This window comes from Sminthopsis crassicaudata, chromosome 2 (genome assembly GCF_048593235.1).
Source record: "Sminthopsis crassicaudata isolate SCR6 chromosome 2, ASM4859323v1, whole genome shotgun sequence".
NCBI lineage: Eukaryota > Metazoa > Chordata > Mammalia > Dasyuromorphia > Dasyuridae > Sminthopsis > Sminthopsis crassicaudata.
In genome coordinates this window covers 594,950,848-594,971,128 of record NC_133618.1, presented here as the reverse complement: position 1 = coordinate 594,971,128, position 20,281 = coordinate 594,950,848, and the positions used below count along the sequence as shown (strand labels likewise).

General features: G+C 36.2%; 1 long non-coding RNA gene across 17 annotated transcripts in view; it reads left to right on the top strand.

Moving 5' to 3' along the window:
• LOC141558463 (uncharacterized) overlaps positions 1-20,281 on the top strand; it is a 234,652-nt gene that overhangs the window by 54,478 nt on the left and 159,893 nt on the right. For 13 of the 17 annotated variants that reach the window (XR_012487064.1, XR_012487057.1, XR_012487063.1 and 10 more), the window contains 2 exons: positions 7,007-7,304; positions 16,734-17,034. This is a non-coding gene — a long non-coding RNA (uncharacterized LOC141558463). The remainder of the gene's footprint in view (positions 1-7,006; positions 7,305-16,733; positions 17,035-20,281) is intronic. The other 4 variants (XR_012487062.1, XR_012487067.1, XR_012487068.1 and 1 more) reach the window with 1 other exon arrangement.

Genomic DNA, 20,281 nt, shown 5'->3' with positions numbered 1-20,281 from the left:
ATCACCTTGGGTGAGTCATTTAATTTCCTTGGAACTCACTTTCCCCATATCTAAAATACCTAAATCTATCCTCATATCGAAAATGAAGCACAGAAGAGAATATTATAGAAAAGCATTTAATGAACATTTACTATGTGTCAAGTCATAACAATATAAATAAGAAAAAATATGGTAACTTCTTGATCTCAAAGAGCTTGTATTCTATTTGGAGATGGGAGAAGAATTTGGCTTTATGATATATGGGAGGACCCAGTATTCCTTTGAATTCTGTGTCAGGACAGGTGACAGCAACAAAAATTTATTATATGCCACTTTGCTAGAAATACAAATATAAACAGAAAGAATGACATCTTCAAAGAGATTCCATTCCAATATAACATAAAACATCAGTGAATCATAGTTCAGTGTGATGAAGCCTATGGATCTCTTCTAAGAATAGCATTTTATTGCCTAAAATAAAATGCATATGATTCCAAAGAAAACAAATTGTACTAAAAATATAATTTTCTCTACAACCCATTTGAAATCTATCCATTGAGACTCATGGAGGATCTGTGTCCTCACTTTGAGATCCCTGGCTCTTGGGGGTAATCTCTTTTCCATTTGGATTTGTAAACTCACAATCCTTCATGAGAATGACATAATTTTAGTGAACAAATATCTCCCCATTTTATGCCACTTTAATGGTGGTAATCTGCAATCACTAAACAAAGCTATCTCTGCTGTTCTATCTAACTAGGAATCTGGTATGTTTTTGATCTATGTGTGGAAAATACTTTGTTGGAAGATAGCTTTTTAAGGATACATTTTATTTTAGCAAAGCAAAACTTTTTCCTCTTCATCAAAAATAATAAGCACAGTTAAATCTTATATTCTTTTCAACTTTTTATCAAGTGAGTTATTATGAAGATGCCTAACATTGGAAATAATCTTTTCCACTGCATCTTAAATTCTATCAATGGTGCCTGAAATGCATTGCAGATCATTCTAATAATGGTTTTATAAAATTGTAAAAGTAGAGATATGAGTTAGTAATTACTAATGTCCTTTCAATTGCCCTTTAAAAATTTTTCAGCATCCATGGTTTCTTCCAAATGGCACTTTCTCCTTTTAGAGATATGTTGAGATTTGATTCCGTGTATCCTAGAGATTATGTTGCAAAGGCAGGTGGGTGGTAGAAGTGGATGAAGTGCTAGGCCTGGAGTTAGGAAGACTTGAATTCAAATTCAGCATCAGTTTCTTACTAGTTATGATTATGGGCAAGTCATTTAACCTTTGTTTACCTCTATTTGTTTCTCTGGAAAACATGGATGATAATAACAGCACCTACCTCACAAATCTGTTGCAAAGATCAAATGAGTTAATATTTATAAAAGCATTTAGCACAGTGCCCAGCAAATAGTAGGCACTTAATATATACCTGTTCCCTTCCTCTCACCTCCAGGATCAAAGCTGTTTTCCTGTCTTTTTTCTTTTTCAATGTTATTTCTACTTCCTCACATAGCAGATCAAAAATTAAGATGTTAAAAGTCCAACTTTAGTGATTCTACTGTTATTGATGATTTAAAGTTTGCAGTAAAAATGCTAACAGACTGTATTCAACTTATATATGTTGCAAATTGTACAATGATGAAATTACTGTCAATGGGAATGAAAAAGCAAGGACTTTCTAATAAGATGTATTGTTTTAAGCCTGTGGGTTGATGAAACATGTTGCAAGGACTTCAAGGAAGCACATGAAAACTGTTCAGTCTTTGGGTTGCCAAGTTTACCAAAATAAATCCATTACATCATCATCATGTTAAACTCAAGTCTTACTCATCCGGGTGTGTGACTTCAAGTTTTTATTAGTAATTTACAACAGCCAATCAAGAACACAAGGAAGGGAGGAATATTTATATCTTACACAGCGATTTGGCTTTGACATGTGGAACATCAAGGTCATTCATTACCTTATAATTAATCTCAAAATGAGACCCTCATGACAATCCATGATCAGAGAGAAAGAAGAAAAATAGTTTGTATTATCAGGATAATAAAAGTATGCTTTTCCTCACTATGTTCCAATTTCTCCATGCTGCCTCAATATGCTATGGCAGATTCCATGTTGGCATTGTAGCCAGAAAGAGCTGGGTTCAGGTACTATCCCTGACTTATACATAGGCAAGCTACTTCACTTCTTAACTGTACTAGCCAACTATTTCAGGCTCTAAGGTACGGGAAAGGTGCCAATCTGCATTGGCCAAAGAGTTTACTTACTTGAGAATGCCTTATACCAATGAAAATACCACTCCAGTCCCTGTAATGTTAAAATACACATAGACAATTGTATATACAGTATTTCTATTATACTCTAAAGTTGAATCTGTGTGGGAAAAAAAAGACATTAGGGTTGAATTATCTATTGCTATATTGCCTGGAAGTATGGGATCATGGACTAAGTATGAGGCTTAGAACAAAGACATATTGTAGCATTGTCTTTGAAACTTAGTATGTGACTGAATAATCTCCTAACATCATCTTTATTATAAGATCTGGCATTAATATAGGGCACCTAGTTAGCACAATAGAGAAAATCCAGGACTTGGAATCAGGAAGACTCATCTTCATGAATTCAAATCTAGCCTCAAATGCTTAACTTGCTATGTTACCCCAGTAAAGTCACTTACCCCTGTTTGCCTCAGTTTCATCACCTCTCAAATGAGCTGGAAAAGAAAATGGCAAACCACTCCAGTATCTTTGCTAAGAAAATCCTAAATGGGATCATGAAGAATTGGACATAACTGAAAAATATCAAATAGAAGTATTAATATAGTACTATATGGTTTGCAAAGTGTTTTATGTATGTCATCTCACCTGATCCTCACAATAACTCTGGGGTGTTATTATCCCCATTTTCCAGATGAGAAAACCAAGGTAGAAGGAAATGAAAGGATTTGCCAAGAGGCACAAAGCTACAAGTGTATGACGTCAGATTTCAACTCAGGTTTTCCTTACTCCTGGTCTACTATGCCACCTCAATGCTTTATCTTAGTTTCCTCATTTGCCAAATGAAAATAATTAACTTCCTAATTCACAGGATTTTTATGAGGATTCAATTAAATTGGATAATTATTAAGCACCCATTATGTATCAGACACTGTTCTAAGAAAATGAAAGACAATGCCATTCCCTCAAAGAATTACTACCTAATAGGGAAAGACAAAACACAAAAGGAAACTGGAAAGGTGGAAGTGGGGAAAGATGGAGAAATTAGAGATGCTTCCAAGTCATACAGATAGATGAGAAATGAGGTGATATTCTGAGCCAAGTTACTTTGGATGCTTTGGAGTCAGAGGAAAAGAAGGTAGTGATGAGGTCAATACCCAGGATGATGGAATCTTGCAAGTTGATGAGGTTTTTCCCATAATAAACTTCCTGGGGCATTAAATGATTTATAAACTGTTAAGTACAATGTAAATATAAAAGAATTATTAGTCACAGCTTTATTACTATCCAGTTGTGTAATCTAGTCCCCTCTGAATCCCCTCTCTTAATCCTACTTTTTTCATTTAATATGATAAAAGGGATTGTACTAGGTATTTGATAAGGCTTCTTCCTACCTGAAATTCTTTGATTTAGTGTTCATGTTTACTAGATAATTGCTCTAATTCTCATCTTTTTTTTGCCTGTATGGACTGAGTCTTACCACAGGAATGTAACATTGCTTTCTCTTCTTGGTTGCTAATGCAGTCTCTGCTGGAGTCAATATTGGTCCATTCTGAATCAAGCCACCATTTAGTCTTCAAAGACACTGAACCTCATTGTGTGCATTTGGCTCTAGATTTCATTGCCTGTTTCCCTAAAGGACTGTAACTCCCCGGGGAAAGGCCTCCTCTGAAGTAGTCATTTTTCTCTCCTGGAGGTGGTTTCTCAGAACTGTAAATTCCAATTCCCTTGATGCTGCGACCTGGTTTGTGGGCCATGTTTGCCTCCTTCCAGAGAGGGAGCTTCAAGAAATCACATTTTCTGGGTGAAAATTGATTATCCCTGTAGTGGACACAGCATTTTGTCACCTGTTAGTTCTGAGGAAGCACAAGAAGAGAGAGACAGACAGATGTATACATACAAAAATACAGTCACATAGGCAAACAGAATGGGAACTTATAAAAGAAGAAAGCCAGTCAGCTCTGACCTCTGTCTCTCCTTCTTGTCAGACTTTTAGTCTGTTATCCTTTAGTTATATCTTTAGTTTGTTATCATTTATCCAAAGCATTCATCAGGGATCAGGAAAATATCAACAAATTCTGTAAATATTCTCCACCCCACCCTTGGCCTTTTCAATTTTATTTTGTCTTCCTCAATCAGAACATGAGCACTTTGAGAGCATAATTGTCTTTCTTTTTCTTAGCATGGCACCAACAATATGCTAAAAAGCATAATAAACTTTTTTGGCTTCAGGTTTGAATATGAAAACTATTTGGAAGAAGGGGTCTAGAACAGTTAAGGCTTGTTTTTGATAAGCTTCCATGGCAACCTGTTTAGTAATAATCTACTAATAACCGATTATTGGAATCTAGAAACTGGCAATTTGATTTTTATATAGAAATTAATAAAAGTAATATAGTATCATTGTTTAGATTGAAAGTCCCAAATATATACATGATAGGAGTCAGGAAACTATGTAAGAGGCATCAATTATATAAGAGGTACTGATGACATAAGTTTCACCCATCAACATAATCACTTTGGAGATTCTGTTTTCTCCTAGGTGTTTGCCATCTCACAGGATAACATGGTGAAAGTAGGTTAAAATAGAAAGTAGAATTATTTGAATCTTAAAAATGTGACAAAGTAAAGGGTGTCTTACTCCCAACCCCCACCACAATCTCAGGCTACATGTTCTCACAAGTCTCACAGTTCTCTCAAAGGATATGTCACTTCATATCCATTTTGACTAATAAAACCATGGTATGCAAGTAAAATTGTCAACTGCATGATAGAGAGTTGACTTTCTTTGGGATCATTAAGCCTTGTGGCCTGGAATTGAACTGTAGTTTTGTTTCAACTTAAAGAAAATTCATTTTTTCCCTCCAATGAGCAATTTGAGAAAATAAGAAAAAGGTCTTTGGCTATGTCACAAAGGAATTTTATTTTTATTTAAATATTACCAAAATATCCTTTTGATCCCAAGGGGAACATTTTGGAAATGAAGGTTATCTTGGGTAATCATATGGAAGTATGAATAAAATGATGTTATTGCAGTACAGTGACCAATTGTGGCTTCAGAAAGCTGACAGTGAAGAATAACTTTAGTTTCTTGGCAGAGAGGTGGTGGATTATAAGTAGAAAAAATAGTGATTTTATAAATGGCCAATGTATTGATTTGTTTTGCCCAATTGTGTGCCTATGTTAAAAGACAGAGGTTATTTGGTGGCTAGAAATTATTGGAAAGTGAAAGTAATATGTTTAAAAAGAGGGCATCAGTAAAAAAATTTCAAAAAACCTTGCAATAATGATGAATCATAGAGTTGGAAGGATGATTTAAGAAATCATGTAATTTAACCCCTTCACTGTAAAGGTAAAAGCTATGAATAAAAGAAGTTTGACTTGCTAAAAGTTATAGAGCTAATTTGTAGTTAAGCGAAGTAAGTAGAAAGTTAAATTAAAATCCAAGCCTCTTGACTCCCAGTTAGGTATTCATCCTACTTTATACATATTGTCTTACTCCATCAGGCCAGTAAAAGATGATAATTTTTTTGCCCTCATGGATATTCTTGATCATTGTGATTCACATGTTAAAGAATGAAAAGCCTCCTCAAAATGCAGGGTTCCTCTGTGAAGCTCTGTGGGTCAAGACTTTAACTGCCTTCTGAGAGTTGATATTCATTACCCTCCTGCAGGAGATGTCTCAGGACAAGTGTGGCTGTCCAATGAATTCAGCGGAGGGTGAAATGTAATGGATAAAGCAAAAAACAATTCACTGCAGATGCCCACCCTTCTCCAAAGTGTCTCAGAAGTCATCTCTCAGTATTTTATAGTTAGTATATTCCCCTAAGACAGTTTTTAGGAGAATTAAGATGATAAGACTTGCTATGGCCATATTTGTATTTCATACGTGAACTGATGGATTCCCCATGGCCACTTTCAAAGCTTCAGAGGCTCCATTTACGTGAGAAAACCTAGGGAGAGTTTATCCTGCTGTCGACTACAAACAAAGTTGGTCACTAATAAATAACTCATGCTTGCTGCAGAGGGAATTTTTCAACATCAGTTTTGCAAAATCTGCCCTGGTTTTGAAGAGTACATTTAAATTCTAATTTTCCCTTGAATGGATAATTTCTAGTAGAGACATAGATTGGACTTTTTTCCTAAAGAATAGTTGTCTTCATCACACCCACTTCCCAGGGCCTTAGTCCTGGCCCCAGAGAATTCTATCAACATCCATTGAACCAATTTTCCAAAGTGCTGTGCAATTAGTATATCCCCAAAGAAATATTATCTGTGCCACCAAGAAAAAAAGAACATGAAGAAAAGTATTCCTGCAACTGTTTATACCATTTTGCCTGCAGCATCAGATATAGTTCTACCAGTTCTGTAAAATTCAGTGTTGCCAAGTAATGACCCAGGAAGATGAGATTTGTCAGGGCTAACTGCCTAGGGCTCTTCAGTCATAAATTCAAATTTATTACATAAAGTATGCAGAGAAAGAATCAGCAAAGAGTGTGAGGGGAGGTGATTACCTGTTGTCATTAAGAATACTGTATATTTTATGTGCAATTTATGCAAAGTATTCCAGTTGTAAAAATAGTAGATTATCAAGGTTTTGTAAGTGTACACAGCAGAGAGTATTTTGAGATAGCATACTCTGATCTCTGAGGTTTTTCAGGTAAGAATTTCCAAGAGAAATAATTTACTTCAAGAACCATGAGCAAATTAGCATTATTACCAAAGGCAAATTTCTAGAACCACACGATTAGGCTTAGGTTAAAATGAGAAGAAATAAAAGATTATCTTTCCTCTCAAGGTGATAGTTTGGGAAAGGAAAAGAACGAAGAGGAAGAGGAGTTGAAGGAAGGAAAGAAGGAAGTAAGAAAAGAAGAAGAAGAAAGGAGGAGGAAGGAGAGGAGGAAGAGGAAGAAGAAGAAGAAATAAAGAGGAAGAGGAAAAGAACAAGCAGAAGGAACAAAAAAAAGGAGGAGGAAAAAGAAGGAAGAGGAAGAGGAGAAGGAGGAACAGGAGGATTAGGAGGCAGACTGATACATATAGTGTTTTAAAGTTCATACATCTATTCTCTCAATTTAGCCTGAGGATAACTCTATGAGGTAAATATTATCAATATTATTTCCTCCATTTTACAGGTTAAGAAAAAGACTCAAAAGTAAACTAACATACTTAAGAGTCACTGACTGTCCAAAGGCAGGACTTGAAGTAGAAAGAGCCTGGGACTTAGAGGCAGAAAATTTGGGGTCCAGTTCCAGCTTGACAACTTTGAAGGAAAATTATTTAACCTCTCTGATCCCTTTTTCCCACCAGTTAAATAGGAACAGCATTTGTATTTTCTACTTCACAGAGCCATTGTAAGAAAAGCATTTACAAAGCATTTTATGTGTGTAAGCTATTGTTACTAGTGTCATTGTTGCCCCTTTTGACAGTGTACAAGACAGCGTATGTCATCCTCCCCCAGTGAAAGCTCTTCCCCTTCCACAATACAATCAGAGCAGAGAGGCCCCACTCAGGAGCCTGCCATGGTAGTTGATAATAATTGTTGCATTAATTGGTGCTGTCCAGACTAGACAGAATGTAAAAGATCCCACTGTGTCCAATAATTAATGTTTTTTCCCCTCACTGCAATGCCATTAATAAGGGGCTCTCCCAAGAATAAGTAATTGGTGGTTCAGGTTCATTAGAGTATTTATAGATAAGCTTTTGGTCTAGAAACATATAGGAAAGCTGATTCTGTTTATTTAGATGCTATTATCTGTTGCTAATGTGTTATACTGCTTATGTATCATCCATGTTCTCCAAGATGGTAAAGATAAAGGGAATATTCAAATTATAATGTCAAATGACCTAAAATATGGCTCTCATTTAGTTACAGTGGGAAAGAAATTGTTCACAGGTTCTACTTGCTATCACCCATCCAACATGAAACTTCCCTTTCTCTGCGAAATTTAGAGCTCTCTTCATGGGAGGACTATAAAGACAGTTGCACCTAATTAGACCTCAGAGGAGTGGAAGTTTCTGGGGTTTGTGATTATCAGAATGGTTTCTGAAGATGTTAGCTGGTTTAGGAACTATTCCTTTGAAAAAGTAGATGAAGAGAGTACCACTTTTATTTCATTTGTTTTCCAGACCTCACAAGAAACAATTAGTTATTGAATATTTTATACTTTACAAAGAACTTTTCTCATCTGTACTGTAGGGAGTGCCATCATTACTATCTCTATTTTACAAATGAGCAAATTGGGGGAAAGGCATGGAAAAGTTTATGTAGAGGGGTGTTTGCATGTTGGGGGCTGCTGCCTATGAAAGAATTAGATGCTCTCTCTTTGGCTCCAAAGGTGAACCTAAGGGGGAAAAATAAAAACTATAATGACAAAATCTAAGCTTCATGTAAGGAAAAACTTCCTACCCCAAGATGAGAGCTATTTTTAAATGACAAAATGGATTGAGCTGTTTTAAGAGTTGGTAGGTTCTCCTTCAATGGATGTCTTTACACAAAAACTGCATGATTCTTTGTAGGGTATTGGGTATACTACCAAAACAATTTGTGATTGGTTCCAGTTGAACTAGAATGTAAGCTTCCTTTGAAAATTAATTGTTTCATTCATTGTATTTATATTTTCAAGACCCAGAACATAGTAACTTCTTCACAAAAACTTCTTCATAAAATGCTTGTTGATTGATCAATTGATTAGACAGCTCTATGGTTTCTTCCAACTCTGACATTCTGGAATTCTCCTTTTCTTCCCCTACTATAAATGCAGAAGACAAAGAAATCAACAGATTCTTGTATGAGTCTACAGGAAATACATTTTTTGTGATATACGAATTCCTTGGGGACTTTATGTTGTAGTTTCATTGGTTAATAATAGTAATATAATAATGATGATCACAGAGACAAATTTAGGTCTAAAAAGTGTTTCAAAGGTCATCTGGTCCAACCTTATCATTTTATAGGTGAGAAATTTGTTGATTAAGATAACTAAGTGGTGAACGCTAGGCTTGTAATCAGGAAGACTCATCTTTCTGTGTGAACCTGTTTGCCTTAGTTTCTCATTTGAATAATAAGTATATGACAATTTAGCATTAGTATTTAACATGCATGATTTCATTTGAAATTTACAACTAGGTAGGCAGAAAATATTACTCCCATTTTTCAGCTAAGAAAACTGAGTTTCAGAAAAGTGATTTAATGTTATCAAAGCTAAATAGGTAACACTGTAAATATCTGCTTTGTTGTATAGATACTATTGAAAGGCAGATTAATTTTTTGCTCAATATAAATAAAAATCTAAGAATTGAAGCTGATCAAAAGTGGAAAAGGGTATCTCATCATCATCATCATCATCACCATCATTATATAGACATTCATATAGCACTTTAAGGTTGTCACATTTTGCCTTTCTGTGTCATAATGGGCAAGTCTATTCAAATGGATGAGTCGTAATTTACTCATCTATAAAATCAATGAATTGGAATAAATTGACTCTAACCACCCTTCTAGCACTCTTAGAGTCAGAGATACTAAGTGTCAAGTTCAGGATTATAACTGAAATCTGATTCCAAGTTGGGTTTATCAGGGGGCCTATCTTTACATTGATGAAAGCAGAAGTTACCCTCTCAGGCTCTGGTTTTCTAATTAGTACTTGATCCATTTTTAACCAGGCATCTTATTCTATGGCCCCCAAAACAATGCCTTCAAAACAGGAACACTGATACTTCTTTAAAGAATGCTCTATTGATTTGTCTATATTTTAGAAGACTTTCCTAGGCAAGATAGCCTGTGCATGAATGTGTGATGTAACTCTGCAAATTAAGGGTGTAATGTATTTAGAAAAAATTATGCCCTTTATTCCTCTTCCTTTGGGACCAGGTAATTTGTTAGCACATCTGCTCTAGGTATTGGGGAATACTGGAGAAGATATTCAGAGATCCCTATCCATGGTCTAAAAATCTGAAAGGCTTAGAGGTAATGAACTGCCATGAAAAGAACCCTAAATTAAGAAGCAAGTGAGCTCAGCTCTAGTCCACTAATGGACCTGCACAAGTCACTTAACCCCAATTATCTTGCTAAAATTTTTTGAATGGTCATTCAAGTATATGGAAGATGGATTAGACTTGATTCAGGTGGTTGCAGGGGGAAGAACGGTGAGTTATAATTAGCCACTATAAAAGAGTAGGTATAATTTTGTGTTTGTTTTTTGCTCAATATAAAGAAAAATCTAAGAATTCAACAAAAGTGGAAGGGATGCCTATTCCTCCTCCTCCTCCTCTTCTTCCTTTAAGTAGGACTTTCAAGGTGGCAAATCACTTTATATACAGTTAATTCTTATTCAAACTTTATAATAACCAAGTAAGATATATCTATTTTATGATAGAGAAATAAAAACTCAAAGAAGCTAAATAACTTGCCCAGGGTCACACAGAGTGAAAGGTGAGATGTGAACCCAAATTTCTCTTGTCTTCATGCCCAACATTCATTCTATTATATATGAGGCCCCATCACTGGAAATTTTCATGTGGAAGTTAAATACCATTTATCAGGAATAGTATAAAGAGGATTCTTACTCAGGTATTCCCCTCAGAGGCATCTTCCAACTCTGAGCTTGTAGTGATCTTCTGAAATGAAATTATATAAACTATCAAATCTTTCCCCAGGGTTGACAAGCAATTACCTAGACTATCTACTCTAAAATCAGAACTTTACACTTACTACATTAGAGGTTCAGTTGAAATTTCCTCTGTCAAACCCTAAAGGTTTCTAATAGTTCAAACTCTGAAGTCCTTGGCTTCTTCCATTCCAAATTGGAAGACTTGAGTCTCTTTAGCAATCTGTTCAAGAGGCTCAAAGATGCCCCATCAATGTGTCTTTATAGCTGCCAGGGTGTTTTGGACACTGTTTTCTAAATTGTTGATGATCTTTTCTTAGCTGGATAAGTAACCAAAGAGCTTTCCTCTTTCCTCACTTCACAGTATATGATGCTATTCCTGGCTGTCTTGAAAAAAGAGACAAACACTCTTGATAAGCAGCAAGTGCTTCCCTTCTTGCAAATGATGTGCTGTGTCAAATACTTCAGAACCCTTCTCCAAAACATTAGAATATCTTCAAAACCAGAACCCGATAGATACTCGTTTATATTGTCTAGTCTGCAAAAGGGAAGCTACAGGAGGAGGAGGAGCAGGAGCAGGAGGAGGAGAAGGAGGAGGTGGCAGAACCAAATTCTACCTTGCCACCTTTTTAATGAGTAAAATCCTCTAACTGCTGCTGGATCCCACAGAGAGTAGCTATTAATGAGTGCTTAGAATAGCTTGCGCCTGTTTTATACACGTATGGTGGCATGGGAGAGCCACTTCAATTTAAATTTTACATCTGCTGCTATGTTCAAGTGCCCACTCAAGGGCACAGAAACACTTGGCAAATTTTGTCTTTAAAGAGACATTTCCAAATAAAGCTTGCCTGTTCTGCAGCCCCATTCTATATGTGAGCCCTTTTCAATTTTCAAAGCATATATTTAGATTATCGGTAACAATCGCAACGATTGCTACCCAGCATCAGGCAAGCTTTTCTTGCCTGGGTAGATCAGAGGGAGCTCATAGGATGGTAGATCTTTAACTAGGAAGGACCTTGAATGCTATCTATTCCAATCCTTTCTTTTTACAAATGAGAAACTACTGACCCAAGATTACATGGCTAAAAAATAGCAAGAGTAGGGTTAGAACCCAGATCTTCAGTACTTTCCATGTAGCACAGTCCCTGCATCTTAGCTTTGAGGTTTTTATGGTGTCAGTCAGATGGACTGAGAGGAAAAGAATCATGGCAAATTTATTGTTGTCTCAGTGACCTTACAGATGCTTCTGATCAAATACTTTCTAGAAAAAAATGATGTCTTTAGGAAGAAAGCTCACCTGGAAATGTGAAGAGGACAGAAAACTTTGCCAAAAATAGTTTGTCAATGTTTATTGAGGGGTTCCAGGTCATTAGGTGTGTACATTGTTTAACCTTGCAGTCAGGGAGAGTGTGCTATATTGGAAAGAATATGGAATGGGAAGGTAGCCTTGTGACTCTATGTAGACAAGTCATGGCCATCTTGAATCTGTTTTCTCATCTCTAAAACTGTTCCTCTTTGAGAATAAAGGAAGAACAACAATCTTTAAAATGGTGATTGAGAAATCTAGCTTCTTAGGACTGTAGCAAACACAGCTCTCAATAACCTTTCTATTGCTATAGAAATTTGAGATTTTTTTTAACATTTCATTCATCCAAACAGATGGAAGGTAGAATGAAGACAAAGTACAACACTTAGATTGAGGGAGTGAATGGCAGAATTGTTAGTGAGAGTACTGATATAAAAAACAAAATGAAACCTATTTTCAGGTCTTGCCCAGATTATCAAAATAATAGCAAGGAATGGGCAGTTAATATTTGTTGGAGAAAAAAGGGTTTTCCACACCTTCTCTTAAAGAGTCCTTGCAACCACCTGTGTCATCTTATAATGAGGAAATTGAGGTTCAGTGAAGTGTCCAAGATTATATATCTGGTTAGGACCCATACCTCATTCTTCTTGACTCCTAGTCCAGTTCAATATGATCAAGAGAAAACATATACCAAAGAAAGAAAGAAAATGGAAAAGGGGAAGGAAAGGATGCAAGATACTGAAAACAGAAATTGCAACTGATTTCATCATCCTTTCCATCCTTGGAATAAGCAAGAAAAAGGGTTGATTTGTATAGAGTAGCCATAATTCTAGGGCATCCCAGGGTGTTTCCAATTAACTCTGTTTCAGAGCTCTAGGAAGAGAAGTAATTTGAAGTCCCTTTAATTCCAGAATCAACTCTAAACTATGTACCTCTTTTAGGGGTGGAAAAGACATCTCAGAAACAAATAATAAGCATCAGGATATGCTGAACTACTTCCAAAAGGTTGATAATCACTGGTATAATGGTTGGGATCATTCCAAAAACACCACCCGCAGCACCAGGGACTATGGGTCCTTCCTGCCCAGAGGGAATCTCTCCTGAGTTTCCACTTATGAACCTGGCTTCCTTCCTCTGCAACAGAAACTAGTGATCTCTCCTATGTCAGGACAATTGCTTAGCAAAGGCATGATATGATAAAGGAATGATAACTACTGAACTTGGTATGCCCTTCAAGTCACAGGATTTTGTCATCAGCTCCTCATCTATCTTTACATGTATGGCTGAAGTCAAAGACCAGAGTTTTATCAATGTTTATTCAGTGAAAGTTTGTAGGTATTGCCTATGAATTGGCTATACTTCAGCAAGTTGGTGAGATAGCTTTGTTTAGTTATTTTATGGGTCTTGATAAAAATGAAAAATAATAGCTGAGAGATGTAGTAGTTAGAGAGTAGCCTTTACAATCAGGAAGATGAGTTCAAAATTTGACTATGACCCATACTGATTGTATTATGACTTTAGATACACAGTTCTCAGGGACCAGGCACTCTATATGTCCCTATATCTCTAAATTCCAGAGTCACTAATACCAATCTTCAGTAATAAAGGAACTTTTCTCATTGGCAGATTTCAACTTATACCAAGGAAATCAAAGGTCTGATCTGGAAGGAAAACTAGCTCAGAAAAGAAGCCTGACTCAGTCCATTGGTGTCCAACTCAAACAGAAATTAGAGCCAATGATCCATATGTAAAGATTCTTGCAGGCTGACTACTGACAGTTTTAAAATGTAACGCTATCTATGTTTAACTATGTTTTAATTTATTTTGTTAAATATTTCATTGTAATCCAGTTTGGATGTGGATGAATGTTGTCCCATTGTATGGAGCTCTCAAGTGGAACCTATATATTCTCTAAGTGCATCAGACTTTGTGATCAGAAAGACTTGAAGTCAAGACATGCCTCTGATATCCTGTCCTAAGGTCTCTGAGCAGTTCCCTTAATCTCTGCATGCTCCAGATAGTTCTCTATGACTGGACAGAAGAATTGCTAGTCTGATTTGGACAACTAGATGGCATGGTGGAAAGAGCACAGGCTTAGAATCAGGAAGACTCATCTTCATGAGTTCAAATCTGGCCTCAGCCACTTATTAGCTGCGTGACCCTGGACAAGCCATTTAACTCTTTTGTCTCTGTTTCCTCATCTATAAAGTGAACTAGAAAAGGAAATGGCAAGCTGTCCCATATTGTTGCCAAGAAAACTCTAAATGGTGTTGGGGAAGTCAGACATGACAAAAATAACTAAACAATAACAATAACAAAGTCTGAATGATGAAGAGTTTTTTCTGGGCACTGCCTTCATGAACAAAATTAAAAGTCAAAATTTTTAAAAAGTTCACATGTATGTAGCACCTGTGTACATTTATGTGGACACCTGTCAGTGTCTGGGGACAAGTCAATTCCAAAGGCATATTCTCAATATCAACAGGTAGTAATGGCTACTCATAAAAGCAGGGAGCTTGGAATCAGAAAATCTGCTTCAATCAATCAATTGCTTGATTATTAATTAATTAATTAATGTTGATTATTAAGTGCCTACTTAGCAAAGCACTGTACTAAGCTCTAGGGAGACAAATGGAGACAAAAGATAGTCTCTGCTTTTTATTGTTGTTGGCTTGCGTTTTATTTTCTTTCTCATTTTTTCCCTGTTTGATTTGATTTTTCTTGTGCAGCAAGGAAATTGTAAAATATATATGCATATATTGGAGTTAACATATACTTCTACCATATTTAACATATATTGGATTACTTTCAATCTAAGGCAGGGAGTGGGGAAAAGGGGGGAAAATTGGAACACAAGATTTTGCAAGGATTAATGTTGAAAAATTATCTATGCATATGTTTTGAAAAATAAAAAGCTTTAATGAAAAAAAAGACAGTCTCTGCTCTCAAAGAACTTATAATCTAATAGGTTTTATTTATGGTTATTAGCTTTTCTACAGTCTAGTTTTATCGCTTAGTCTAGCAAGTCACTTATTGCTAAATCTCAATCACTTCATCCTTAAAATGGTATTAACATTTGAGCTATATTCCTCATGATTCATCCTAAGGGTCATCAAATGAAATAATGTATTGATAGCACAATATAAGTTTTGTAAAACATAAAGCAACACACACATATGTCTCTGTGTGTATACATAAGTATACGTATATATATATATGTATATATATATATACATATATATATATATATATAGGCTATTTTTAGTTATTTTGAAAGAAGATTCAATGCCATTGTTCTTGTAATCCTCTTTTAAAATGCTAATACTCTCAGGTTTCTTGCTTTCTTGTCTCCCTAGAGAGTTTAAGAAATAAGAAAAAAGCTCAGCACCTAGTCGGGAAGGGTTCTGAGAGATCGGGAAAGAGCAGAAAGTGACAGGGAGCATGGGAAGGGAAGGAAAGAGGGACCCACAAGCTGTTATCTGATCTCTAAAGTCTCTTCTAGTTCCAACTTGCTGTAGTGTGGTGTCTACCGTAGGCACACATAGAGCATGAAATGCTTTAGGTATGCCTGTGGTGTCTACACTTGGCTTTCTAAACATGCAAAGACTCGCTAATGTGCATTAATGTTGAAAAGTAGGTTATTTGGGAAAATAGCGGTTGTTTCTAATTTATGCCACAACTCTTTAGCTATTTATAGACTTCAACAACAAAGTTGTTTCATTAGGCGAAGCAAGCCACCTCTCTTGGATTACATGTTTATGTGCCTTATATATGCAGTGCAAAATGATGTAATTGCTGGATAGCTTTTTCCTTAGACTTTTGCATCGGATTGATAGGATTGTTGTAAAAATTTAACAGGCGAACAATTGACATTAGAACCCTTTCAGATTCACAAATGAATCCAAAGCTTAGGTGTTGCCAAAAGCGTTCATTGTCTCATAATTTGATTTACTTTTTCCATGCTGTTCCTGGTACATGCAAGTAAGGGCAAAATGGCTGATGTCTTCAAATGCCCGAAAGGCTAATAAAGCTTGCTGTGCTCCCAGCATGCTCTCTGCTGTCAGAAACCAGCAATTAACTTAATAAGGTTCTTGAAATGCAGTAGATCCATGAAATGTGGCATGTGTTGACACACTCCTGCTGATCTAAACAACCTCCCATCATTGAGTAGCAGGATATGTTTGCTATTTGAATTATTTAGGAGCTTGTTATGTGAATTAAAAAGCAGCACTTTGCAGTATTAAGTCTAATATTTTATGATCTTCAATTGATTAGGTAGGCTTTCAGGATTACATGTAAAGGTTAAGATAAAACATTCCTCATACTGACAGCCCTTATTCTGAGCTAGCTTTGCAAAAACTGAGATGAGAATCAAAAAAGAAATCCATCCCTCTCCTTATCAAAGAAGGCTTTACTATATCTATTTTGAGAGCCTATCCCAGATCTTGACCACCCTCTGGGTGATAGGTTATTTAATGAGATAGTGTCTATGAAAGCGCTTTGTAAACTGTAGAATGTCAGACAAGCATTAGGAAGAAATATGACTGCTATTAAAAATCTCAAACTAAAAACCGTCCTTTCCCAATGAAAATTTGTCCTATGTTTGTTTCCAGCTGCAGCTTACAAGGACTGCGTGGCTGACCTGCTGCTGTGGTGAGAATGCACCTGATTTCAGTATGAGACCGGTGGCATAGAAATAAATTAGTGGAGATTCAGAGATGCAAATGTTGACCTTCCTGGTACTGTACCATTTCCACTTTGCTCTACTACTACTTACTGACTGGCACACCCTTCAGCAATGAAGAATACTTATTTTCCAGTCTGGACGCTCATCCAACTGTAGACACACACCTCACCATTTGTCATTACTATCTAAGGAATTATTAATGGGTTCTTATCTCATTTGCTCTTTGGGTAAGAGTTAAAACTTATGTTTTTCATGACCAAAGTCACAATCATAGTCATCCTAGTCAATCAGAATAATGCTATAGACACTAAACAAAGCACATGCTTACTTAGTCATTCATTCATCAGTCTTTATAGAGTATTGCTGCTGTGCAGGGAGATTTGAGGAATATAAAAAGTGAAACATAGCCCCTACCCTAATGGAACTTATATTCCAGAAGGGGAGATATGATGATGATAATAGCACTGATAATGACAATAACTTTTGTAGAGTGGTTCGGGTTTTTAAAAATCATTTTATATATATTTTTTTTCTTAGACCCTCTCAGTAAATCTATAAGATAGGTGCATATGTGTAGCAAAAGTTATCATATATTGTATGAGAGCTGAATGAGAAGCACACAAGTATTTTATTAGTTCATATGGAAGCAAAGCAACTTTGAGCTGGGGGAAATAGGGAAAATTTCATGGCAGGAATTACATTTGAATGAGGCTTTGAATAATAGGTAGGAACTGGAGAGGCAGAATTGGCAAGAATAAATAAGTATTCCATTTGGAGGGAAGTGTGAGTCAAGACAGGAAAAATTGTGAGAAATATTTTACAACAGCAAGTCAAGATGAACTACAAGGTAGATAAAAGAAAATCATATCTTGGAATAAACATAAAGAGTGGGATTTAATTGATAAAGGAGAATGCATAATGCCATAGCAAGAATTTTGGACATAACATCAGAAGCATTGGGTTTTTAAGTCCTAGTTATGCTATGGACTGGCTATATGACCTTAGAAAAAATAATTTCCCTTTCTATGGGACTCATATTGTTCATCTAAAAATTGAGTTTTCTATCTAATCTCTGATATCCTTATATCATTAATACAGACTATAAAATATCTTAGGTTCAAATGACATTGCCAGATTGTTCCTTACTAGACTTGCACACTACATAGAAGATATGAACCTGAACAAGAACATAATTGACATTGGAATACTTTCAGATTTACAAATTTCTGTATGCCAGGGAGCAAGTGTCAATAGATTTCTTCCTGAAAACTCTGCCACATTCTGAATGATTTGAATCTTTTAAAATTTCCTATCTTGATGTTTATAATGTTCCAATTTGACCCCAAAGAGGAAAAAGTGATTCTCCTTTCCTTTTTTTTTAAACAAAGGTGGTAAATTATGGCTATAAACATTGTATAATAGTTTGGCTTAGCTAATACGTCAGTTTTGCTGAATTGCCATCTCTCTCTCTCTCTCTCTCTCTCTCTCTCTCTCTCTCTCTCTCTTTCAATTTTTCATTACAAGAGACAACTCTCTGAAAAGTATAGGAGAAAGAATATATTTGGAAATGAAAGGGATATGAGAACAAAGAATACAACATATCAATAAAGATGCTAGCCAATTGTTTTTTATGTAGAAATATGTGTAAAAAGGAAGGGTCGACTTCAATAAGCATTTAAGTATCTAAACTATATTAGGTGTGGAAGATATAAAGAGATAAAGAAAGAAAAAAATTTTTTCTAGGATGTGTCTTTTTCTGCTTTCAAAACTTTAAAAATCAAATATCCAATGTCTATGCTATTGGGACTAAATCAGACTTCCAGACTTTTCACACCTGTTCTCAAGATTACATTTAGAGATGACCTTCAGCAAAATGGAGTAGTTGGTAAAAACTGCACCTAGTCTTCTGTCCTGGAACCTTTACTAATCATACTGGGGACCAATTCTATGTCCCACTTATGTCAGACTTTGCTCTCAGTTGGTTGTCAGCTAATCTTCCATTAAAGTATACCTGATAATAGATTTAAGGTAAGTCCCAACCCAAGGGCATTCACATTTTCAATCAGAGACTCTTGAAGACAAAAAGCTATGGAATGAATTTGAAAGGAAAAAAAATCACTAATGACAGAGTGTCAGTCACTGAGTGACAGGCTGATAAGAGAGATTGTTGAGGAAGGGGACCCTGCTGGGTGGTCCTCAAATCACATCACCACTGGGAAGGACGAGTGGCAATGGTTGCTGAAACTATATTGAAGTGATGAAAGGCAGGGAGGAGAAAGGTAAGCCACAAGGTAGGAAAAGGGGGAGGAAGAAAGGAAGGAAGACAGATTTGTAACTTAAAAAAAAGATGGCAGTGAATGGGATCTTAGATTTAAAAAGTGGAAAAAAATCTTAGTTATCATTTAGGGCCAACCTTTTAATTTTTCAAACAAGAATACTGAGCCTTGCCCAAAGGTAGGTAGCAAGGTAGAACATCAGATAAAGGACAGGTCCTGGAATCAGGAAGACTTAAACGATCACATATGGCCTTAGATGCTTAACTCTTGAGCAAGGCACATAATACTGCCTCAGTTTCCATATCTGTAAAATGAGCTGGAAAAGGAAATGCAAGCCACTCTAATATTTCTCCAAAATCCTCCAAATCCCAAAACTTAAATGGGGTTCAACATTACTGAAAGCACACACCAATAACAACCAACTTTAAAGCATTTATCCAAGATCACTCATGCAGAAAAAAGCAAAGTTGGGGTTGGGCTTTAAACATAGATCTTCTGCTTCTAATCCAGTTCTTTTTCCAATCTGGTTTGACTATTAAAATCACATTTGGATTTAAATAAAAATAAATCTAGCCACTGGTTAAAAATAATCGAATGCAGATTTGGATGTAAATAGAGAACAGCCTGGGCATCTTGAGGTGCTGTGGTAAAGCCCAATAAGGTACAGGAGGTCAGAGGTGAGCTCCAGGGTCATGTTCCAAGAGGAGGCTTTGCATACTGTCAGGGGCTGTGCCACAGAGCTTTAAGTAGAAGGGGTTGAGGAGGGGGGAGCCAACCAGCCTGAAGTGAATTGGGCACTTTGTAGACAGGCAATCTAGAGAACACAGGGTGGGTGTAATGGGATCACAGGTGCTCAAACAAGGGAGCAATTGTATGGCTGCATTCAGCCCTCTGTGAATGATGGATAACCAGGAGCTGAGAGTCCTGTATAAAGGGGAGGGCAATCATTGAGTCACATGGTCACAGGGGCATGCGTTACCACTTCGAGGTCACCCAAAATGAAGGCTCAGTTTGTGTAAATTGGGCAGTTAAAAAAATACTTTGTACCTCAAGCAGGTGATGGCTTATCATCTAGGATACAGAGCTTCAAGTGGTCTTTCTTAAGGCTTTATAGTCTTTCTGCCTTCAGATAAATTTCTTTCTGTCAAAGGGATATAATAGAAAAGGAGCCTAAACTTCTAATTATCCATATTCTGCA